Below are 27,411 nucleotides of genomic sequence, written 5' to 3' on the forward strand. Positions count from 1 at the left end.
CTACAGATCCTCCCTCACTCATTTTCAAATTAAACAAACGCTTCATAAAAAATACCTTATTCGAAGTCGAGGGTTTCTCATACAGCTTAGCCAATGTCGCCATCAAATCTACAACCATTTTTGCTTCTGTTATATTGAAAGCTATAGACGGTGCAAGGCACAATCGAGTGGATCCCAGTGCCTTTCTATCTAAAATGTCCCATTCTTCATCTAACATTGTGGTCGCTTTCTTTTCCTTTCCTTCTAATGGCCGCCACAAATCCTTTTGATACAGGTAATCCTCCATCTGCATTTTCCATAACTGATAATTCTGGCTGTTAAACTTTTCAACCTTGAATTTGGAATCCTCCATTGCTCCCACTCAAATCTAAAAGTCCTACTAATTTACAGAAAAAACCTCGCTCTGATACCAATTGTTAGGGTTTCAAGCAGATTTGAAGAAAATATGAACTAACAATTATATGCAGATTTAAATACAAAAGATAAAGAAATAAAACGGGACACAGATAATACAAAGATTTAACATGATTCACCCAGAATGGGTTACGTCCACCATACACAACTATCCAGTCTTTCTTATTATTCAGCAAAAATAGTACATCAACCTTACAATGCTTTAAGCATCCCAGCCACTTATAACATGCATTTTTAGGGCAACAAACAAAGTCGGTCTTTTTAGGGTTTTATTACAATGTCGATTTTCATCAACAAAAAATGGCAATTTTTTTTTCTTAGGGGCTATCGACCCCAAACCCCCGTAGCGAGCTTCGCCGGCTTTGGGGGCTGTCACCCCCAAACCCCCGCCCAGGGCCCGGCCCGACCCTGGATCTCGACAAGGATACGTGCTGAGTGTACAATTATTTGCTGATCAGTCGCCACATTTCAACATCAACAATGTTACGAGTTTCTTATGGAAGATATCTTAACCCCTACCATTCAATCCCAGCATACCTATCGAATTTGCCATATATCAGGAACAAGTCAATCCTTATACGGTCAAACCTACCAATATTTAAAAGATCATAACCTTCCTATGGAATTATCTCATAATCAATGCAAAAACTTTATTCATCAGTCCTCTCACTATACTATTATTGCTGATATCCTATATAGGCGTGGTCTAGATGGTACATTATTGAGATGTCTGGAAAAAGATGAATCTGAAAGAGTTCTTAATGACATTCATGCGGGTATTTGTGGTACACACTCAAGTGGTTTAACATTGGCTAAGAAACTTATTCGTATGGGTTAGTTTTGGCCTACTATGGAAAGAGACTCATTCACCTATGCTAGAAAGTGTAAACAATGTCAAATTCATGGAAATCTAATTCATGCACCAACACAAGAGTTATATCCTATGATAGGGTCATGGCCATTTTCACAGTGGGGCCTAGATTTGGTAGGAAAGATCAATACCTCATCTTCTAACGGCCATAAATTCATTCTAGTTGCTACTGAATATTTTACTAAGTGGATTGAAGCAGTGCCTTTAACAACAGTAGCGGGAAAACAAATATCATCATTCATCTTGAATTACATAATCTGTCGCTATGGAGTTCCTATGACCATTATCACTGATAATGGAAGACCATTCAAAAGTCAAGATGTAAAAGAGCTATGTGAAAAATTTCATATCCAACATAGGTTCTCTACTCCATATTATCCACAAGGTAATGGTCAAGCTGAGGCATCAAACAAAACTATTTTAAAAATCTTGAAGAAAACAGTCAATGAAGCTAGAAAAGATTGGCACATTCAGCTAAATCCTGCTCTTTGGGCATATCGAACTAGTGTCCGCACTCCAACAAGGGCAACTCCATATTGTTTGGTCTATGGATCAAAAGCTATATTACCTATAGAAGTAGAGATACCTTCTCTACGAGTATCCTTGCATGGTCTTATACCAGAAGAAGAACAAAGAGTCTCTCAACTCCAGGAACTAGAATTGATTCAGGAACATCACCAAAATGCAACAGACCATTTGAAAGTATATCAACAAAGAATGGCAAGAAGCTATAACCACAGAGTCAAGCCACACATTTTCCAGATTGGAGACATAGTTCTAAGGGAGAATCTGAGAAATCAACAAGAACGGGAAAAGAAGGGAAAATTTGAACCAAATTGGCTAGGACCTTTTGTCATAGTAGCAACATATGGATCATGAGCATACAAATTATCAACCCTAGAAGGTGATTGGTTTGATGAACCTATCAATTCTATCCATCTCAAAGAAATTCTATGCTTGAGATATAAAGTCCTAGAAAAATCAATAAAAGCCATATAAAGTCCTGAAGAAATCAGTAAAAATCAGAAAAGTAGAAAATCCCTAAAAATATATAAAACAACAAAAATGCAATAAATTTAGATGGTGAAAACCTAGTAAACATGCACTATCTAAAAAGTGAGTTCCTCCATCCATGAGATCGCTTTGTGCACCTATCCATTCCATCCTCTTGCATTTATCATTTCCATCTATCTTAGCTTATCCATTCCATCTTTCGCATCCATTGCTCTAAACCATTTAGCAAAAAAAATAAAAAATATATGCAGCTTACCAGTAGTTATCAATCTTTGACATACTTTCCGTAGTCACTGTCTGAGATTTTATCAGTATCAATCAATCTGCATTTGTATCCCACTATGGTTTGGATCTTGATCAATTCATATATCCATAATAAAATCTTTTTGTTTCCACTGGGGGCAAAATCCTAAATTCCTTTTGCTAAGGTGATCTTTTGAAATTTAGAAAATCTAAAAACATTCGAAAAACTTAGAAAAACAAAAAAAAACACCTAGGATTTCGAAACAGATAATGAGCAACAAAGAAACAAAAATCAAGGCATTTCATAAACACTGAATCATGAAACTCAGAAAATGAAGAATCAATCAACAAGCTATAAAGGATTATCAAAGATCATTCATCAAGATGATAATATCAGTTAATGACCATAAGAACATGTGAATAACATACAAGATTCAGTGTTTATATATTGATTTTATTGCTAATCATGTACTCTATGCAACTCAAGGATGTTCATGACTAGAGGAGCTATGATGGGGCATGATTATTTTCTTTGATTGTTGTCTATGGTTTATCTCTTACTACAGTATGAACTTGTCTCATGATATGATCAACAAAAGATCAAGGAGGACGTTCCAAGTCATGCATGAAAGGAGATACTCCTTGTCTGTTCTGCAAGCAATACTCAGGTCAACTTTGTCCATTATATCAAGTTGCGTATTAACTTGCTATATCAAAATTGATGTAAGCAATACTTGGGTCATCTTGAATCATTATGTCAAGTTGCTTGTATTTTCTTACAATATTTAAAGCTCAATGATGAAAACAAGCACTGTTACCCGATAACATATGAAGAATGGCAGTATAAATTTTAGTTAGATCATTTCATTAGCTCATTATTCATTTTCATTATAAGCATTCATTTGTGAGTTGCATTATAAGCATATCATTTCATTAGTAGATCAACGGTCATAAATAAAGATTGAGTATACTTGGACAAACAAAAACAATTGCATTTTATCATATTAGGAGTATTCATTCTTAGAATCATTTTAATCATTATCCATTTCATTTAGTTGCATTTTATCATCGCATTAATTGCATTCAATTAAGTGCATTTCATGTAGTGTATCATTATTATTATCTACATTATCATTTCATAAAGATCATTTAGTTGCATCTTTTTCACTTAGATTCATAATCATTATAAGCATAACATATAAATAAAAAACAAATCAACCATTCATGTGTAAATCCATATAAATCATTGTGTTAATTGCATTCAATTAAGTGCATTTCATATAGTGTATCATTATTATCTGCATTATCATTCAATTTATCATTTAGTGGCATACATAAAAAATCCAAAATAAAAAATTAAAAAAAATCCAAAAAAACATTTCATTTGCATATACATCATCCTAAGCATTAAGCAATCATTTCATTTGCATTTTCATATATATCATTTGCATTTGCATTATTTAAGTAAAGTAATCATTTGCATTTCCATCTAAGGTCATCAAAATAAAAAATAAAAAACATTTATCATTTGCATCATGTAAGTCATTATCATCATATCATTATTCATCTACTCATTTGCATCCATCAAATTAAAAGCATATAAGCATATAGAACATCATCAAATAAAGTAACATGCATAAATAAAAGCATCATCATATAGAAACCATGTCTGCATATAGATCATCATAAAACAATAAAAGTCCAAGTATACAATGATATCAGATACAACAATACAAGTGCCTCAAATCAAAGTCATGACTCTCCTGTACCACTACCACCTAACTCTGTCCATCTCTATGGCTGTGGGCGAGACGATCCTCCAGATGCTTGTCTACCATGCTCACCACTCCTCTGAGGAGGTCCCATGACCCCACCATTGCCAGTATCCATCAACATGGTGGTCTGATAACTACCTGCTCTCTGGCTCTCTGCAACTGCCTCCTCATATCGTCGTCGCTAGTAGGAAGTCTCCTTCTCGGCCCAAAATAATGCTCTAACTGTGTCCACTGAGAGAGTACCCGACCCAACTTGCTGAATATGATCTAGAAGACCCTGAGTATCCTGCTGTCTCTTAATAGATATGTCTCTCTCAGTCATAAGAGTCTGTATCTATGCTCTTAGACTGTCAATAGTATCATGCCCTGGCACATCATGCTCTGCAATATCCTGCATTGGTGCAACCTGCTCGATGATAAAAACATCTAGTATCAGGAAATATACATCCTGTATAAGACATGATAAATGATCAAAACATCTGGTTTCAGGAAAGATACATCCTGTATAAGACTTGATAGATGATAGTTGAATGAATGATGAAGATATTAAATTGAAGAATGATTCCATTGGATGATGATACTGGTGTAGGTGATCTAGGTGTTAGACCCACAGGCTCGAGAGGTAGTCATGATTCTTGACTTGATTTGTATTGATGAGACTTGTACTTTTGATCTGATCTCATTGTATACTTGGACTTTTATTGTTTTTATGATGATATGCAGACATGGACTTTATATGATGATAATCTTTATTATGCATGTTACTTTATTTTATGATCTATATGCATTGATAATATGGATGCATTTATTAGATGGATGATGATGATTTATCTTTCCTTGCTTTATGATAATGATCTAGATGATGCAATGATAAACGTTTTTTTTTTTTTTTTTGATTTTCAATTTTGATGACCTTGGATGCAAATGAAAATGATTACTAAGCTAAATGATATGTAAATGATGCAAATGAAATGATCTATATGGAATGCAAATGAATGATTGATTTTCTTTTGATTTGTTATATGAAATTCTTATAATGTAACTGACAATGAATGCTTATAATGTAGATGAATAATGAGCTAATCCAAAATCATCTAACTAAAAATTGTACTGCCATTCTTCATATGCTATCTTGTAACAGTGCTTGATTTCATCATTGAGCTTTAAAATGTTGTAAGAAAAATACAAGCAACTTGACATAATGATTCAAGATGACCTGAGTATTCCTTACATGGATTTTGATATAGCAAGTTAATACAAGCAACTTGATATAATGGATCAAGTTGACCTGAGTATTGCTTGCAGAACAAACAAGGAGTATCTCCTTTCATGCATGACTTGGAACGTCCTCCTTGATCTTTTACCGATCATATCCTGAGATAAGTTCATACTGTAGTAAGAGATAAACCACAGACAACAATCAAAGAAAATAATCATGCCCCATCATAGCTTCTCTAGTCATGGACATCCTTCAGTCGCATAGAGTACATGATTAGCAATAAAATCAAGATATAAACACTGAATCTTGTATGCCATTCACATGTTCTAATGGTCATTAACTGATATAATCATTTTAATGAATGATCTTGGATAATAACGTATTAGTTGGTGATTGATTCTTCGGTTTCTGAGTTTCATGATTCAGTTGTTGATGAAATGCCTTGATTTTCATTTCTTTGTTGCTCATTATCTGTTTCAAAATCCTAGGTGTTTTTGGATTTTCTAAATTTTTCGAATGTTTTTGGATTTCCAAAGATTCAAAAGATCACCTTAGCAAAAGGAATTTGGAATTTTGCCCCCAGCGGAAACAAAAATTATTATGGATATATGAATTGATCAAGATCCAAACCATGACAGAATAGAAATGCGGATTGATAGATGCTAATAAAATCTAAGACAGTGACTATGACAAGTATGTCAAAGATTGATAACTATTGGTAAGCTGCATTTTTCTTGCTAAATGGTTCAGAGCAATGGATGTGAAAGATGGAATAGACGAGATAGGATATATGGAAGCGATAAGTGCAAGAGGATGGAGCGGATAGGTGGGTAAAGCGATCTCATAGATGAAAGAACATTTTGATTGCACATTTTGATTTGTTTTTCCTGATTTTTCAGAGATGAAACATGTCCTACCATGAATTGATAAAGATAAGACTACCCAGAACAAAATCCAGCAGTCATATTGATCTATGCCATTGTTTTGCTTTATTTAATGATTGATAAAAATGTCTAGTTTCAAAGAGTGAGTACCCCATGTAAGACCGATCTGTTTGGGTTTGAGTGTACCTATCCCTGTATAAGACATGTTGATGTTGATATATTTTGAGTGATGAATTGATTAACAAGACACGTGATCAGTTTGATTGCAGTATTTGATAAGTGCAAAAGCTAAAAATCACTTTGATGATTAGATTTAATGTGTTTGATACACATGTATGATGAAATAAGGACTTGATTGATTGATTTGATTGATCGATTGATTGATGTTGTTGGATAGATTGATTTGATTGCTTGATTGTGTGATTGGCTTGATTGCTCGATAGATTGCTTGATTAGCTTGATTGCTTGATAGATTGCTTGATTAGCTTGATTGCTTGATAGATTGTTTGATTAGCTTGATTGATAGAGTAGCTCTGATTAGCTTGATTGCTTGATAGATTGCTTGATTAGCTTGATTGATCGAGTAGCCCTGATTAGCTTGATTGATAGAGTAGCTCTAAGAAACTGATTTAGTTTTTGATGTAAGAGCTTAGCAGAGTTTTTGAGTAAAACTCAATGATTGATAAAAAACCATGATGGATAGGTTTTAAAATGTTTTGATAGCGTAAGTTGCTTCAATTTGATTTGATTAATTTGATAATTGATGATTGATTCAGTTTGATTTGATAGATTTGATTGGCTCTAAGAAACTGATTTAGTTTCTAATGCAAGAGCTTAGCAGAGTTTTGATTGAACCCAGTGATTGATAGAAAACCATGATTGATAGGTTTTTTAAAATGATTTGATAGCTTAAGTTGTTTCAATTTGATTTGATAGATTTGATAATTGATGATTGATTCAATTTAATTGCAGACTTTGATAGTTTTCCTATTGTTGATTTGATGGATGGGCCATGCGCTCATGCTTTGATTTTCAATTTTGTTCTTTTTGTTCTTTTTTTCTTTTTGGACATTTTTTTTTTTTGGACCTTTTTGGATTAGAAGAAAGATGTATTTGGTTTCCCCAATCTATAGCAAGACAAGGAATGGATGAATTGTTGAGCTGAAGATGAATGGGTGAAAGATGGAGGTAGCTTATGAGGAGACACGTCAAGAGATTTTTTTTTGAAATCATGTTTTTGTCCTTAGTTTTGATCAAGATCAAGGATGGAAAAGAGGATATGGATAGGAGAAACAAGATCATAAATAGTGATAGATGATGGAAGAAATGAATAGTTAGGATAGATGGTATAAATTAGCATGAAGCAAGATCGTAGATAGTACTGGATGAAATTAGATAGAGTAATGGATACTGGAGGAAGCATAATGGGAGATGTGGTATGAAGAATAGAGTGGATGAAACTTTGATTCCAAGTATAGAAGTCTCCATTTGTAAAGAGGTGATATGTAAGATTGTCACAGTATTTAGCACTACCTGAATAAGTGTTGCTGAACTTTTCAAAGATAGAGACCCAACCCACACTTAGAACCTCTGGAAAATTCAACCAAACATATCTAGAAACTAGGAAGTAGACTCAAAAGGGAAGAAGAATCCCAAATTGGATCAAGGTACTTAGTCTTTGATTACCCATGTGTGTGCAATTGGGTTCATTCTAGCTCATATGATCATTGTAATCTTTAGAATCCAACGTGGCTAGCTACACGAGTTATCCTGACTTCAAAAGCATCTTGGATAGAGCCTCGCTGCTAGAAAGAATCCATAGCTCCAACGAGGTTATCACTGTAATATCACAAATATTGTTCCATTGCCAGCCAGGTGTCCATAGCCTCGATGGAGTTACTCGCATTTTCCCATAGCCAAGCATTTGATATTTGATTTTTTTCTTTTCTTTTTTGGATATTTCTTTTCCTGATCATGCTTTGGATCTTTTGATATTGTCTTTTTTGTTTCTTATTTTGATTGCATTGGCTTGTAAGTAATGAAACTTACATGGGTCTGATAATTATAATGGTGTTGAAGCAAGATTTTAGATTTTTCACTAGCCATGTCTTCGACTAAGAAATCACAATGATTTAGAGCAATTGATTAAGTGTATGAGATATAGTAATCAAAAGATGTCGGTACCAAGATACGATAAGTGGTTCTTTTCTGGATTGAGTGTGTAGCCCAACCAAAAGATAATGTTAAAGAGGAACAACCTCGGATTCTGAAGTGTATCATGAATAGATATCTAGGAAATGGATTGAACATGATATTCAAGCATGGGCAAGCATGTGACAAAATGACACAAATGCCTATTTCATAGATGATGAATTTATGCAAAGGATTGAATTAAAGGGATGTAAGGATAGAAAAGACGTGTTGGATAATAGATAGAATGTTTGAAGATTTGTGCAAGGATATATGGAAATGTATTCAAGATGAGTGTTGGTACACAACTTAAGAAGTAATGAAGATGTGGAGGAGAATTGAATTTTGGGACATAAGAACCCAAAATAGATAAAGGAAATGATGGAAGAATAATTTTGAAAAGATGTTTAGATAGATTTTTGAAAGAAGTTCAAAGATGTGTGCCTTTGTTGATCTTTCTTATGTATCATTTCAGGTGATGGAAGGGTGGATGGAGGGAAGTAAGGACCCAAGATGGATGGAAGGGATGAAGAGTTTGAATTTGGAAGGAAAGGATCTAAAATGGATTTTGAGAATGAAGAGTTTGACTTCAGAATGAAAGGACCTAAAATGGATTTGGAGGATGAAGAGATTGAATTTGGAATGAAAGGACCTAAAATAGATTTAGAGGATGAAGAGTTTGACTTTGGAACGAAAGGACCTAAAATGGATTTGGAGGATGAAGAGTTTTCTTGATCTTGATCTTGACTTGGAGTAGGATCATTTGAGTTTGTGTTTTTCACTTGATTTTGAATTATATTAGTGAAGGAGATGGAAGGGATACCATACTCTTGCTTAGGAGGTGGATGTTGAATGGGACTCTGCTCTTGAGATAAAAGGGGATCATCATGGATGGAGTACCATAATTTTAGGGGATCATCATAAGATTCTTGATTGGTAGGATCTTGATAAAAAATGGGATTAGATTGGAGAGTCATGATATCTTGATCTCGATTTAAGCTAGGACTCATTTCCTTTGAATAAGCTTCTTCTTTTTCAAGTAACGAGGGATGATCACATGAGCGATCAAAGTTTCAGTTTAGATAGGTTGATGTTGTTGACTTGATGGATACTTTGTTACAGATACTCAAGCTCACTAGATCGTATAGAGGGTTTGTTCGATAGGCCCCTATGACAAAGTATGTCAAATGATATGGATAAAGTCTCTTTAATACCTAACTTGAATACCTATCTAGGTATTGTTGTCGTTGAGATAGTTGGATGATATACTCTTGATCACTTTGTTTGATCTGGTGTTTCAAATGTTGGAAAACCTTTGTATTACCCTTTTGATCAATTTTTTCAGCAATTTGTTGGATTTTTACTCACTTGTAGATGATAATATTCTTCAATTTTTGACCATTTGGAACATGTTACAGACATAGAAGACACAATGTTCAAATAAACAAAATGCACAAGCAAGTACAAATCTTATAGCAGGCTGAGACAATAGTTGTTTAATCTCACATGGGGTTTCCCCCGAGGCTACGCTATTCAAAGTGGATATTTAGATGCCTGAACCCACTGGCTCCACCCTCGACACTCACTTCTTCGGGGCAGCCAAGCATCAATTTCCATGAAATCTCCCCATGGCAAAATTTATATCTCTACTAGGAACCGTATGTATGTGAGCCGCTTCAGAGGTCCGACCTCCTGTGCCAACAACTAGAAGGTTTTTGGCAACTAGTACAAATAGTTTTTAGTAAAGGCTTCCGGTCATGTGGACATACATGTGGCACTTTTAGCTCTATAAATACAGAAGGTTCCTAGCCTATAGAGGTTACGCTCCATAGGGTTTATGGGGAAACATAGTGTCGGTATGAACTTATTAGCACATGTTGTTTGAACTTTCGTCATGAACACGATTTATTTATAGTGGATTGGAAGGACTCGGTATTAGCCCATTTCCACTTTAGGTCGTTCCCCTCTCACTGGCCCCCTCAAGGTAGCTCAGGAAGGCAGGCCCTCTAAAGGATTTTAATTGCTTGAAAGTAAAGAAAGCATAAAAGAGTGGGTTTGGATTTTTGGTCACCCAATTAAGGGGAGAACATATAGCTACCACTTTCGAGACACGAAATATAAGTGTTCTTTTTAACTTTCCATAGTAATGTGATCTATCCTCTATTTGGAGATGTTGCTCCAACAAGCATGGTGTTTATTTTAGCCCCACACAGCAAATGATTTTCTAAACTAGGAATTGGAAATCCTGGTCAATAAAATGAAAATCGTTGCAAAAGGTAACTTGCTTTGTAAGAATGGACACGTTGATCATTATTTTTAACTTGCAAAAAAAAAAAGATTGATTGTGATTTTTACCTTTGCAAGAAAATGAAAGATTGTTATTCTTTTTAGAGCCTAAAATTTTAGGTGTGAATCCCAACTTTGCAAGAAAGTAAATGTTTGATTTGTTGTTCTTTTTACCTTGCAAATGTGATTATTTTTAGAGACCAAAAACAAGTGAGGTACTTTTTAGAACACCAAATTGAAGAATGAAGTTCTTTTTACCCAAAAGGAAATATGAGTTCTTTTTAACCAACTTTGAAAAAGCTAGAAAAGAAATCACTAAATCCTAACTTAACTCCTCCAAATCTGCAAGAAATTGTTAGAAATCTGCAATAAAAAAAGAAGTTAGTGAAAAATCCAAGACCTTAGGTGGGCATCCACAACCCTAATTTCAAATCATTGTTACAAATTTTTCACTCCTGATTCTGAAATGCCCTGAAATTTGACTAAGTCTAAAATTTGGAGGATCTTCCAGAAACTAGATTTTGCATTATAACTCCTAGAGGTCTGAAACCCCTCTCAAACATCCTGACAATATATGGAATATAACTTAAAGTATAAGTTTATACTTAAATGTTATATTCCATATATATTACCCTTGCACAAGCCTAATTTCAAGATTTGATTAAAAATTTTGCACTCTGTTTCAAATGCACTATCTTAGAGAACATATGCGCTAAAACAATTATCAAATACACTAACCGATTTGTCAAATGCACTAACCTGCATTACAAAAGCGCTAACCTATGTTCAGAAGCGCTAACCTGTGATGCAAATGCGCTAACCTATGATGCAAATGTGTATATTTTCAGACAAAAGTGCTAACCTACATGACATATGCGCTAACCTGTGATGCAAATGCACTAACCTCTGGAACAAAAGCATTGTCAGAATTCACACATGTGTGAATCTGCATTACAAATGCATTAATTTTATTTTTGTGAGATTTTTAAAGGTATATGTGAGGTCCAGCCCCACGATGGGCGCCAAAATGTGTGAGCTTGAATTTCATCCTTAGAATGTTACCTGTAATAAGTTAGTTTCACAAAATACAATGGAAATGCACACAGGAAATCCAAAATCCACCAATGAAACTACATGAAATACATACTAAAATAAATCATTATTTTACCTTCATGGCTTATGTCTCATTGTGTCCTAACTCCACTGTTCCTGGTTGCAGATGGTGTGCTCTCAGACAATGCACTATTGGCTTCCAAGATGGCATATGAAGAATGGACTGATAACTTGTAGTTAACTGATAGTATGATATGCAAAGCTACATGATTATGCTAAAATGCTAATACTATATGATTATATTGCTAAAATGATATTTGCTATTTGCTTCAAAAACTCACAGATGCATAAGATTGGCTTGAAGACTATTTTGAAGACTAACTTCCTTTCAACTGAAGCTCTTGATTTTATAGACCTTGAGAAAATTAGATGATGTGGCTTAGATCTGCAATTTTGAATGGTTATGAGCAAAGGTGAAGGTTGATAGAAAGGGGGAAGGAGAAGACAAGTGTCACTCATCTCACCTTGATTGGGTTGTTGACTGAGAGAATCTAGGGATGGTTGGAGGAAATTTAGGCATGGTAGGACAAGTGGACTCAAGTCCTTCCCAAGATGTAGGGGGTGTTGGAGAGAATATAGGAAATGGTTATGAAATATGTGTACGTACACAATTTTCAGTAAGTTTGGAAGTTGGAGATAAATCATGAATTAATATTTAAGGAATATTAATTTCTTTAGCCACATGTTTGATGAGTTGGCAAAGGGAAGATGAAATGGAGATGGAGGGATGAGTTGGAAAAGGGATTAAATAATTTAATAATAATTTAATATTTGAGACTATAGGATAGGAGAATAACCATTAAATATTGGATATTTAATTGTTTGGAGGAGGTAATTAAATATTAGATATTTAATTAACTTGGTTAGAGGAATAATTAAATATTAGATATTTAATTAATTAGAGGAATAAGATAATTAAATATTAGATATTTAATTAATTCAGAAGAATAGGATAATGAATTAATTAATAGAAAGATATGAAAATGAATTAAATTAATTAATCTTTTCGAATTAACTTTTTAATAGAAGAATAAATATTAAATAAATATAAAATATTTATTTAATTGCTCATAGCCAATTTTTAGGTGTATACAGTTTGCATGCGCTATTGAATGGTTGATATGCGCTAGGAGGTTGCTCCTACTCGCTAAACTGCCCTGATTGATTTGTTGTTGACTGTTTTTAGAAATTTGAACACTTGTTTGTTTTGATGGATGATTTTCTAAAAATGACTTGAAAACACGACATACAAGAGATAACCAATTTTGCCTATGCTAAACATGTAGTGTATGTTCTGCGAGAATGTAAAGTTTTGATGCCAATAGCTAACAAGATGAGAGGGGGGGGGGTGAATCATACAAACTTAATCTTCCATAAAATCAACAGATTCAACCTCGGTAACTTATACTTCAGTAATATAACCAAAAACTGCTAAACATGCAAACTCATAAACACATAATCATCATAACACATATAACAGCGGATTTAATGTGGAAACCCAAATAGGGAAAAACCACTATGGGATTTCGGACCCACTAAGAAATATACTCTTCTAGAGTATGCTCGGTTAAAAGCAAATCATGTTAAAGATTACAAATACATTGCTAGATGTGACCCAGTTAAAGGATTTCCCTCAACCCTGTTAGGATCTTCACTTTGTTAGAAGTGACCTTGTCAAAGGATTTCAAACACTCATTTAGAATGTTACCTTGCTAGAGGGTTTACAAATAAGACTGTTAAGTCCACTCGGTTAAGAGATTTTCTGTCACTTACAAAATAAACAATAGTAATAAATATATCTGCAACTTCACATCTAAAATGTTAAAGCAGATTGTTATTTGCTCAAAACAATCTTGTCATAGGACTTATCTTGTCCCTCTGTTGGGCTCCTTACTCTGTTATTCAAACAGGTCTTCAAGCTTCTGTGCTCGGTAATCACTATGTAGCATCCCTATGCTTACACTTGCCCGCATACATTGTTCATCAATAATTTCTTATTTATAAATAATTTGCTAACCGCTGAATCTCCTTGATCACATTTCCCATGATCAATCTTAGCCATCAGATCTTCAATCTTGATTAGGTTCAATGCATTCTTCAATCTAAAAATGTTTTACCTTGCCTAGGGACTTGCATTCCTTTCTTGAAACTTGCACAAGGTTATTGTGGTTCAATCTGCGCTGTAGATCTTCTTGCCGATCTTCTATTGCCGTAGATCCTTAACAAACTTCGTGCACGACATACCAATCATTTATTCATCTCCAGCTCATCAACATCCTTCATTAAATAATGCTTTTATCCATCTAATGCGATCTGTCATAACTTGGTTGCAACTCGGTAAATACTAAACTTTACTCAATAGACATTTTGCCTTCATTAACCGATATCGATAACCTTAGGGTTTACCGACTAGGTTCTTTACTCAGTGACATAGTATAGTATTAACCTTACAATCAACAACATATGTAGGATATCAAAACAATCTAAACATCATGATCTCATCATTGTCTAACTCAGTAATAGTTGCCCATTGAATAACTTATTTCTCCCCTTTCTTATCACATTCTTTCTGTGTCACTTACCGACCACTTAATACTCATCAAAACATACTTCTTAAGATATGGCAACATCATACTGAATCAGAAAATCAATTTCTTGACATCAATGACAAAATAATGTTATAAAGATAGTTATCATCATTTTTCAGTTATATCAATAATCTTCAACAACCTTCTCAATATCCTTAATGAATATCAACAAGCTCCTTCTATTGAAATGCCAACAGAGAATGTGTTCAAATCCCCAATGTTTTCACAAGTTTAGATACAAGTAAGACAAATTAGATAGACTCTTTATTCAAGGGTCATCAACAATACCATAGCTCACTAGTCTTGATACTCGGTCAGCTCAAACAGTCGTGTCACCCCTTAGGGGGCGCCCATTTTTTTGCCTTTTGCCAGAAATTAACTCAAAGTGAATTGCTTCATAGTTGAGTAGTTATCTTGGGAGATATATGGTGAGTAATCTTGGGGGTGGATTCTTCCTCACCCTTGCACTATGATATTGAAGATGTTTGGATACTGACTCGGCTCAAAGTTTCTATTTCTAAAGTTTTTAATCAGGCTTCCATTCGGTCTTCAGTGATAAAATCCCTTGGGAGGCTTCCCGACCTTTAGAAAAAAGGCTTTACATATCTTAAAGATACTGGGGGAAGGCTAACCGCTGAGAAAAACCGTTGAAGGGACTTTCGTCAACCTCCACTTTTGATTATAGTGGGTTGGATCACTTGGTGATAAAGACATTTTCCACTTAGGTCGTTCCCCTCTCACCGACCATTTAAATGGCCCTCTAAGAGAAACTCAGGAGGGCAGGCCTACTAAAGGTTTTAAGTACTTGAAATGAAGAAATCATGAAAGAGTGGTTTGGCTTTTTGATCACCCAGTTAAGGGAAGAGCATATACCTTCCACTTTTGAGACAAGGCAAACAATTTTCTTTTTAACTTTTATGTCAATGATTTTCTAACTTCTATTTGGACGTGTTGCTCCAACAAGCATGGTGTTCTTTTTAACCTTTCATAGCAAAGTGTGTATTTCCAAAACTTTTGAAAAATAAGCTTGGTCAACAAAGAAAATTGTGATTTGGTTAACAAAATTTAAAGTCGATAGGGGAAATCTTTCCCTCTTTGCTTTGCATAAAATGAAGATGCGGTTCTTTTTCCTTTGCACTAAAAATGAAGTTGATCCTTTTACACACCAAAGGAAGGTGAATTTTTTTTTAACCGTGCTGAAAGTAAATTTGGTTGTTCTTTTTAGAGCCCCCAAAATGAAGTGTTTTTCTTAACTTGCAAGAAGGTAAATGTGAATTTTGTTATTCTTTTTACCTTGCAATAAAGAAAAGATGAAGTTTATTTTAAACACCAAAAAGAAGTCTGCAATTTATTTTAAGCATCCAAATGAAATGATGAGGTTTATTTTAACTTTTGCAAAAAGGAGAGAATGAGTTCTTTTTAACTAACTTCTTTTGAAAGAAAGTAAAAATAAAACCTCTAAACTAACTCCTGTTGCTCCTGCACAAAAGATTAGAACCTGCATGAAAAATCTGTTAGCAATCAAATTTTGATGTGGGCTTATAGAAGCTTAAAATGATCTTCCTTTGGTTACAAATTTTTGCTTCTCTATTACATCTATGCGCTAAACTGTTGCACCTATGCGCTAGCCTATTTTTCTAAAGCGCTGTGATTTTACAGTTGTCAGTCAGAGTATTGTGCGCTAACTTAAGTGCTCAATGCACTAATGATAGAGTCTAACGCGCTAAACAATAAACCAAATGCACTAGAAGAAGGTTTCTAAGTGCTAAAAGAAGGCTCGAAAGCACTAACTCAACTTTTTCACGTACCTGTTATATCACTCTTGCATTAAAAATGATATGTTTTATGGGGTTATGCTCCATGATGGGTGTCAAAAATGTGTGTAGGAAAAGTGGTGCAAGGAAACGAAAAATTTGGTTTTGTTGGTAAACATATTTGTCCCTTTCAAGAAATTTATTTATTCTCTCTGAACAAAGATGTAACTCCTATAAGCCCGATTATGAAAGTAAACAAATTACCAATAGTTGGATGAATTAATTAAAATCCAACCTTTGCATTAGAGGGCAACTCCTCGTATGATTTGCAATGAATTTAATATAGAAATGAAATGTTGACACTTTTTACCAAAAAGCGTAGAAAGTCTTTAGCATTCATCCATCAACACAAATGAATGCTTTCAAACTGAAACAAAGAAAATATTTTGAAGATTCAATTGAGTTCACAAACTCTGATTCACACACATGTTCACCTAATAAATTCAGAGCATAGCAAATGCACAATAGTATTGATGTCTAATTGATTCTCTCTCATGCCTCATAGGACAAGGGGGATTATCACAACTCAATCCACAATGAATTTGCTAACAAGTAATGGCAACCATGAATCCAAAAAAAACATAGAGATAACTGATCGTAAAGCGATATCATGCCCATAGCAAATTTCTCAAGAAAAATTACTAATCTTCAAACACACAGATTCAAAGACTGCATATCATAACACTTTATTGATAATCAACCATTCCAGTTTAAAACAATTGATAGGAAAACCAAAATGAATATTATCTGCTGCTCGAAAAGTCACAGTTTTTCGGACGAAATCAAGCTTTCCAGCTTGAATAGCCTCTAGGCTCATAGTTTTTACATGACAAATTTAAAATTTACTTTAACCAAAGGTTAAATAAACCGTTTGCTGAAATAGGAAAGAAAAAGTAAAACAACAACCACTGCGAGGCTGATAGCTCATTTTTGGATTAACTGTGCTTCCATTGTAGCAGAGGAGGTTACTGATCTATCCTACTTTGCCGCAAAACCACATCATTCTAGGTGTGCCGCCGAGAAGCTCAAGATGACTTAAAAATAAGGAAGACCTATGTGCTGAATCCTTTGCTTCCACACCTCCTTATCCATGTTTACTTGTGCCACTCTTGCCTTGTGTACCTACAAATGATCAGAATAGACTGTGAGCATCGATTCGATCCTAGCCACCTTTGAGAGGTCATCCGTGGTCAAAGATTTCATCATCTGAATGAATTGTATTCTTTCCTGAAAGATCTTGGTCATATTTGCGGTTGCCTCAATTGTGTTAGCACCATCTTTCATGAGCTGGATGTTGATTCACTTGAGATCTTTTTGCATTGTATCAATCAAGTCTGTCAATCCTTTGAGCAATTTGGTGGACTCTTCATGACCTTGTTTAACGATTGAGTTACGCCACTCCACATTCTTCTTTGATACATACAATACATTATCATCCAGATTTTCTATTGGTTTTTCGGTCAAGAACTTCATCACTCCATATTTCTGTATATCATTCATTTGTGCAAGGACTACCACCCATTTGATCCTTTCTTTCTCCCAAGCCACTGTTTCTAGCTCTAATTCCTTGCTCACAGTCTCAACATCTTTATAAACCTTCACTAGATTGACAATGTAATCTGATCCCTGTTGCATTATAAGATCCAACCATTTATTGAACATCTCTGTAACTATTCCGTTCCTTTGAACTTGGTCCAACATGTTCTGATTGGCCAAAGATTTGGGATCAAATGATACTGGTATCTGTGAAAAAGGCTGGGGGTTTGGATTATGGATGGCATTGATATACTTGGCCATCTGAGTAATGGCTTGCTTCAATTCCCTTTTGTCTTTTTCATCCTTCCATGTTCTTGAAATTATCCTCTTTGTGGATGATTCCAAATGCTTAACATCCACGACACGCGAAGTAACTCCCAAGTCTATCTTTTCAACTACAAAATCCTCCTCAATAGCTTTGTCTGCATCTCTCCTTGGAATTGGTTTGGCTATCTCGACCATCCAATGACCTGTTGCTTCATTCACTTCAAGCATTGTCTGTGTTTTGAGTTTTTTCAGTTTTGATGCCTTTCCCAAACATTTGCTGACCATGTCTTCCATAGGGATTGTAATAACACTACACTCCATGTCTTTCCAACAACAACTTCCAACCATCATGGTGTGTTCGCAGGGTCTTTGGGTGGAGGAGTTGTCTGTATATTGGGTGAAGTGACAATGACCAAGTTGCTCATGGGGTCTTGTTTACTTTCTGCTTCTTTACCCATGTCCATTTCCTGTATCATAGGTTCATCCAAATCTTGTTGATCCATTGTTACTTCTAACTCTTCACTAGGGTCTAGGTCTACAACAACCTATTTTAAAATGGGCTCCCTACTCTTCTTCTTACTTCTAGATCGAGTTACTTGAGCGGCTGTGGAACTTGATGATGACCCCTTTGATCTCCTAGGTTGGATTTTATCAACAATAGGCCTTGAAACACCTCAGCATTAACAATTTCATTAGTGGAAGAAATGAGAGATTGAGTCACAATGTGTGAATCAACTCTTAGTTCATGTGAGGACATGTGAGATCCCTCCTTAAACTTTTGATTTCTCAGCCATTTCTCTATTCATCTTATAACATTAAAAGTTCTGGTTTGAACATTGTCATCCTCCTTTCTATCCCAATCAATCTCTGGAATTGGCTTTCCTTGAACCTCTGTGTCAAACTCTGGGTCTAAGATATCTTCCCCTATGTCTTATTGTACTCTAGATATATTGATTGGAAGTTTCATGGTAATTATTTGTTGCAAAGTGAACCTTGACCACAGTCTTTTCCTTACCTCAAATTCATCAATGCAATTCTCCCAGTAATCCTCCAGCTGCGGTTCACGACAAAAATGGTTGTCCACACTTAGATTTTCAATGGCATAACCTCTACTATCAAACTTACGTCTTGCCACATATGGCTTCAGGTTCATCTTTTTGAATTCCAATTCTAGGTTCAGAGCATCAGATATGGATTTGCAACTATAATATCCAAGTTCAACAGGGAATACAACTCTAGACTCATTCTTTATTCCCAATCTCTTATCAATGTAAGCTATTTGCCTGCTCACCTCTATAAGTACATAGTTGTCAAAGGCATACCTAGGTAGCTTGAATGGTTGACCCTCAAAACCACCTACCCATAGGTAAGTAAACCTAGGAAATTGAATAAAGAAGCTACCATATATACTTATGAGCTCCATTGCTTCAACAAACATTCTCATGTTCACATCCCCTTGGAGCTCAAAAGTAAGTTTTCCCATGAAAACACCATTCCATCTATTGATTTTCTCAACATCTCTTTGTTGCTGTAATAGGGGATAATAATTATACACCCTCATCCCATCTACCCAAGGTTCATTAAGCAAACCAGGCCAATCCCTTGTACAAGCTAATATGTAGAAAAGATAAGAAGACATACAAAAACCTGACATTCCAACAAAATTACTCAACCCTTCATGAAGTCTTTCTGCAATTACCCGAGACCAATCAAGATTGTTGGTGTAAATAATTATTCATCTTGGATATTATTACACCTTACTTAAGTTTACTTAGGAAATACATTTCATAGTAGTTTGGGTATGAGACACTTGGGTGTTTGTGTCACATTGGGATAGTGTGTGTAGGAGAATTTCCACCTTTTATGGTGTTGATCTTGTTGTTACACTCCACATTCAGTGGGTGGTCCACCTCATGTGGATTATTATATTGTTTCTCCTACCTACTCTTGTTTCTTATTGAGCCACATGTCATGTTTGTGTGCTCACATATCCATATAGCCTTGCCTATATAAGCAGGCTCATATTCATTGTATGTAACATCGATTGATGATCCAGTTCATCAGTATTTTTATCTTGATAGAATACAGTTTATTTCTATCATATATTTTGTCTCTCTTATTTGTGCTTTCCATTGCCTGACATGGTATCAAAGCCATTAGAGTGTCATTGGTTTGCTAATTGAGAGAAATTTGATGCTATTTGGGGTTTGCCTTTTGGAGATTTCTATTGCAGGTTTTTATTGAAGCTTGATGGGTCAAATATGAGGTTACCATTAGATTGAGGAGGACCAAGAAAGTAAGTTTTGCCTTTTGTTTCATCCAAATCAGACTTCGGAGGCCAAATCTAGAGGCATTTGAAGTTTGACGCTGCGGCAGAAATTTTCTAGAAATTATAATTTTGTAGGCAATTTTTAAATAGCGATATCTCACTCATCCGGACTCATGTTTTTGAGCAATTTTTTTTGTTTTGGGGTAGAATTTCATGATCTATACAATGGTGTAGAATGTTTCTAATTTGCAGATACAGGTTTTTCAGAAGTCGCGAAATCCTAATTTTTACAACTTTCGAGGCTTTGTTTGGGCTCATATGGACTCCTTTTCAGGTGCCGTTTTTTTTGAAAGTGCATATTTTTTCATCTACTTTCATAATATGCCATCTGTTTGTAGTGATTTTAAGTAGAAATTATACTTTCAATATTTGGCCATTTTTGGCATATTTGGTACTTGCATTTTTATTGGATCTCACTTTAGATCACTAGCAGTATTTGTTGAAGTCTTTTAGATCTCATTTTGAGAAGTTGTAAATTGAAATAAGAAGTCCACTTTGCCTTATTTTGCAAGTGGCCCATTGTATACACACTAAGTATAAAGTGCCAAAATCACCATTTTGGGGGGTTTCTTGATTGAGTATTTTGGGGGGGTGTCTTGTGTGATTGTGCCTCTCTTTATCTTGTGTTTTTTTATTTTGGTGCTATGGGTTCTCCTAAATTTCCACTTTTAACTCCTCATAATTATACATCATGGAAAATTAAGGCATGGAGTAAACTAATGGAAAAAGGACTCATTCATTATGTAAATGAAACTATTATAGCACCACCTGATCCTAAAGCTGATCCTAATGCTCAAATTGAATGGCTTACTAAGAATTCTATGGCACTTGGAACTCTTAGAAAGTATGTATCAGATGACCTCATTTTTCACATTGATAAGTGTACAACAATTAAAGAGGCTTGGGATATTTTTAAGAAATTGTATGGTCAAGTTGATGAGATTAAGGGCTACAAGCTTGATAGTGAACTCACAACTTTAGATCCCAAGGATTTTGATACAATCCAAGATTATGTCACAAAAGCAACTAAGCTAAGAGCAAAGCTAAAGGATTGTGGAATTGAAAAAAAGGATGCTCAATTGGTTTATAACTTGTTGGACAAGCTTCCTTTAGAGTATGCAACCTTTGTATCTAGCTTTCACACCCATAGGTTAACTCAACGTTCCTCATACACTTCTCCCTCATTTGATTCATTCATGGAGATGTTGATACTTGAGCAATCTAAGTTTACCATGATGGGGATTCTCAAATCTTCAAAGTCACAAGCTTTGGTGGCTAACAAAGGGAATCAAAGTAATCAAGGAAAAGGCAAGAATCAAAAGCAACCTAAGTCTAAACCACAACAAGATGGAGCACTATCTTCCTCTCCACAACAAGGTGATTCACCATTCTCACCTAAGAGGAAATCATATAAGGACAATCTTTTTTGTGGATATTGCAAGAAGTCGGAACATGATGAACATCATTGTTATAAGAAGGATATTGATGAGTTGAAGAATCTTCTTGAGAAGAATAGAATCAACCTACCTTCTAGAATGTCTACATCGGCTTCTTCTTCCAAGGATAAAGGAAAGGATCACTCTTTTGGGACAGATAAAGGAAAGGGACAAGCTCTTTGTGCTACTACAAGTCATGATTCATGGAGATGGCTTCTAGATTCAGGGGCTTCTCATCATATGGCATCTTCACAGTCTATGTTTTCTACATTTGAGCCTTGCCACATGCTGCAGATTTTGATGGGCAATCATACATACATGGATGTGATTGGGAAAGGATCTATTGCCATTGGGGATAACTCCTTCAATGAGGTGTTGTGTGTACCCCACTTGACAAATAATCTTCTTTCCATCTATCAAATCACACATGGGGAAACTAGGAAAATTGTGGAGTTCACACCTGATTCAATTATCATTAGAGACTTGGAGAGTGGAGCTATCATTGCGACTGGGGTGGTTAATCATGCATCTTGGTTGTACTCTTTTTCAGATTTTGGTCCTATTGATAAAGTTGGTTCTTCCTATGTTGATGATTCAGATTCTGAGGAGAACTTTCGGCATTTGAACTTGGGGATTCTCACATGTGATCCAATTCTTGAGCCTTGCATTTCATCTCCTTATATTGATATCACACCACCTATTGCACCCGATGATGCAGCTAGTGTGACAGTTTTGCCTTCTTATGATTTAGTGCAGCAAGATATTTCTTGTCTTCCAGCTTCAGTTGATTGGGATGCCTACTTGACAGACATTGTAGGTTTGTTTGTGGACTCCTACATTGTAGATTTGGGAGACACCATTGATGACATTCATCTTCTCTTTAATGAAGATGATCCTTCTTTGATTGTTGCGAGGGATCACTCTGACCCTCTTGTGCATTCTCTACACGATCAATCTTTAGAGGTTGACATGATTGTGGATACTTTTGTACAACACTTGGAGGAGGTCTCTTTATCTTTTGAGGAGACATATGAGTCTTTGGATATTGTTCTACATTCATCTTCACTAGATCTTGGAGTGCCTTTTTCAGCAGTGTGGCACAGTTTACCACCTTTGGAGGGGGTATCTTTCAGCATCGACATGGGGACACTTGAGCAATTTTCAGAGATTCCTTTCATCATGAGTATTTTTGCTCCATCTTCCCTTCATGGTTGGGGACACTTCATGGATACACCTTTGGTTTTGTTTCTTCCTAAGGGTAGGAATGTTGTTCGACGTTCGTGGAGCAGTTTCTTCATACATCGAGCTTCTATCATTGGTGCAAATTCCACGTTGAGGGGGGGCTTCCTAGCTTTTCTTCTTCTCTCATATGGGGGGGAATTTTTCCTCACATGGGGTTTTGTCCTTCACATACTTCTATGAGAGTTCTTTGTATCTAGTTTTCATCTCTCTTTTGGGGGAGGGTTTTTCCCCATTGGGTTTTTCTCTCTTTCCCCACTTTTTGAGAGATTTCCTTGTATTGGTTTTCATGCATTTGCATTTGTACATGGGTACCTAACATGGCCTCGTAGCCGAGACCCATCTTGCATTGCTTAGTTGCATTGTAGACTTAAGTGCATTCCCCTAAATTGCACTTAAGGGGGGGTGTTGGTGTAAATAATTATTCATCTTGGATATTATTACACCTTACTTAAGTTTACTTAGGAAATGCATTTCATAGTAGTTTGGGTATGAGACACTTGGGTGTTTGTGTCACATTGGGATAGTGTGTGTAGGAGAATTTCCACCTTTTATGGTATTGATCTTGTTGTTACACTCCACATTCAGTGGGTGATCCACCTCATGGACTATTATATTGTTTCTCCTACCTACCCTTGTTTCTTATTGAGCCACTTGTCATGTTTGTGTGCTCACATATCCATATAGCCTTGCCTATATAAGTAGGCTCATATTCATTATATGTAACTGTAAAGCGGAAAATTGCAATCGAACCCTAGTTGTTCTCCCCTCTTCCAACTCCAAGGAGAGAGAAGGGAGATTCACTAGGGTTGATGGTTTTCACTTAGGGGAGAGACTTTACATTCAAAAGAGGGGTTGAAACCCACAAGATCCAATCCCATGCAATGCAAGATTGGATGCTAAATGAGTTTCAAGGGTTAAGACAACAAGGCTACCCTCTTTTGTAAAGAATGTGCATAGAGGAATTAAACTAGGAATGCATAGAAAGTGATAAAGATTCGCTTATAAACTGAGATAGGGATACAGTATGAAGCTGCGGACCTGGAATTAGCAGTGAAATGTCGATACGGCGCTGTCCTGCAAATTTGAGCAAAATTTGTCGGGACGATGGCGCCCGACGCCACAGTCCTCCGAAAAATCCGCGAAACGAAGGGGGATCTATTCGTCTCTGTACAAGGATTCCAGATCTTCAATTTCAGCCGCGTACCTGCAACCTACACACAGAAAAGCGAAGATGATTGGGGGGTTAGGGATTAGGGGTTTGCCTTTAGGTCAAACCCCGGTTTTGGAATTAACCAAGAAATGAGCAAGAGCTGTAAATGTAAATGACTGTAAAACAAGTACTAATACCTTGTTCTAAGGATGTTTGTATCCTTATGTGTGAAGGTTTAGATGTTGTATGTTGTATGTTGTAGTAGTATGTGATCTCCTCTTCAATGGTTGAATCCTTGTCTTGAATGCAACACTTAGCCTTGAATGGAGACTTGAAATGATCAATTGCTTGAAGGAATGCTTGAATGCTTGAATGCTTGAATGCTTGAGTATAGTTTCCACGCTTTGTACACATGTGACCTTCTTACCCAAATGGGAGAGGACAATGTAGTTTATATACTTGTCATTTAGGGCTGATAAACTGATTTTCCCGACCTTAGGCCGACCAGGAAATGTAATTTCCAAATTGCAAACAAAAAGACCCGCAATCTCCTTAGGAGACCGGGCCCGAAATAGGACCCAGGGACCAGGGCGCTGGGCGCTCTGGTCCCACCTCCTGGGACAGCAGGGTGCAAAGGAGGTTCAGGCCAGGGTGCAAGAAAATGCAGTTTTCAGTGTCATAATCAGGTTTTGGGGTCTCCATTCAGGTTGCGTATTGCGTCGCCATCGTGAAGACGAAAATGCAGTCGAAATTGCAAGTGTCGCAATTCTAGGATGCTACAGTAACATCGATTGATGATCCATTTCATCAGTATTTTTATCTTGATAGAATACAGTTTATTTCTATCATATATTTTATCTCTCTTATTTGTGCTTTCCATTGCCTCTTGATCTTGGCAAAATCTCACATGGTATCAGAGCTAGTCCATGTCTCACAAAGATACCTGTCACCGAATAACAACACTTGGATGAAAAAGTACACCCAATCTTCTCAGTAGAAAGAATGTGAGTTTCCCTTCACCCTATTCAAAAGTATCACAATATCCTGTACTTTGTGATGAAATGATCTCTAGTTAGGGGATTTGGCAGTCGTGACCCTCCTTTCTAAACTTTTAGGAGCCAATTCCTAGCAATCACACTCATGTACTTACTTTTCATTTTTGATAAATAGGCATACGAGTTCTCAATGGTCCAATCCTCATATTCATCTTTGTGCAGAATTCCCATTGCTGCCATTACTGTTTCTCTGTTGATACTAACTAACAGCTCACCATTACTAGTTCTAATGCATCTGTTCCTTGTATCATACCTATTCATGCAAGCAATCACCAAATCTAGACATGGTGCAACAAGCGGAAACACAACAACTTCAACAAGACCGCTTTTCACTATTTTCTCCATCATTGAACCAATTTGAGGGTTCTTGGCTCTCTCTAAGAAATCTCCTAAATCCACATGAACCAAGGAAGTATCTTCTAGCTCTGGTAATATGCTCACCAGACATGAGGTCCGACCAAGATTTGAAAATATTGGTCTCATACTTGCTTATCTATACTTCTAACCAAGAAATTCTTAAAACAAGGCAGAATTTTACTCCAACAATTTAGGGATTTTATTCCTATACTGATAAACACAGTTTAGGAGGAGTCGTCTAAACTTACCCATTACCACCATGAAAATTGGAAACTTTCTCAAGAAATCAGAGCTGGTTTTACCTTTGGCGCCTCCAGTTTGCTCAAGTATAGCAGCTGCAACCCTTACAAACTATGGAAATAAATTCATGCATTCCTTTTGAACAGATGGGAAAATATCTATAAAGCCACACACACTTCATAATAATTCACTCAAATGTGTGAAGTAACTGTGAAATGACTAAAATATGACACCTTCTTAATTATCCATCACTTCCGCACAAGTATTTGATGTACTCATGATTACTTTCCATATTTAGAATTTTAAACTGCTGAACGCTTGGAATATTCCTTCTTGCAGCGTCACTTTCATTATCATCAAGAGCCTTAAAATTAGTTTTGAAGTGAAATTTTGAACCTTGAACCATTTCATAAAGAGTTCAATGGTTCAAATTCATTAAAGAAGTACAACAATGAACAAGCGGCACACCACATTATCGGGAACGAGCAACAACAAAAGATTATTAAGCAGAATCCTTGAACCATTTGAACCACTTGAACCCTTTGAACCACTTGAAAATTGGTTCAAAGTTCAAGTTTGGAAACTAACTTAAAACATATAGACAACTACTCATTATACAACAATACATTTCCGTGACTTACAAAAGACATTTTGAATCTTGATCCAATTTGGTTCACGGGTTCAAAGTTCAAAACGTATAACAATAATGCACTTACTTTCGTGAAGACAAAGACCGGTAATGACTTCTTCTCTTTTTTTCCTTTCTCAAAAATGTGCTTTGAACCTTGAACCTATTGAACTTTTTAGAAAGAGTTCAATGGTTCAAGTATGAATGAGAACAAAGGGACCCAATAGAAATAAAGGCACAATAAGGTAACCCGCAAGTATGAATATTAAAAAAAAAATGAAAATTTGCAGGGGAGACTAACAGGTTTCAAAAAGGTCCACACACCAAAGGGACTCTTGGTGCAAGTTATGGAGCTATATTGAATAGCTCAACTCCCCAAGGGATGTTCCACTGTTCTCTATCTCATAGGATCCCTCAAGTCAATGCCTTTGCTCTTAGATCACTGAGCAAAGTGACTTCAGGAATGACAACTCCAAGAATGAGGGATGTTTGATCAACTTAATATGAATGTATTCCTAGTTATGTATGATATTAAATCTAATATTATTTAAACTAGAATGGATATGATGATAAGATAAAAGATTAGTATGTCTATCCTAACATGATATTCTAGTCTAATATGAGAGTGCTATGATAATGGAAATGCTTCTTAAAATGCTTATTAGGATGATTTCTATTCAAAAAGAGGCTAAATGCTTGATTTAAAAATGATTATAGATTAGATGCATGAAACTTGGATATACTTAGTAAAATGTCTATA

Source organism: Cryptomeria japonica, chromosome 3 (genome assembly GCF_030272615.1).
Source record: "Cryptomeria japonica chromosome 3, Sugi_1.0, whole genome shotgun sequence".
NCBI classification, from domain to species: domain Eukaryota; kingdom Viridiplantae; phylum Streptophyta; class Pinopsida; order Cupressales; family Cupressaceae; genus Cryptomeria; species Cryptomeria japonica.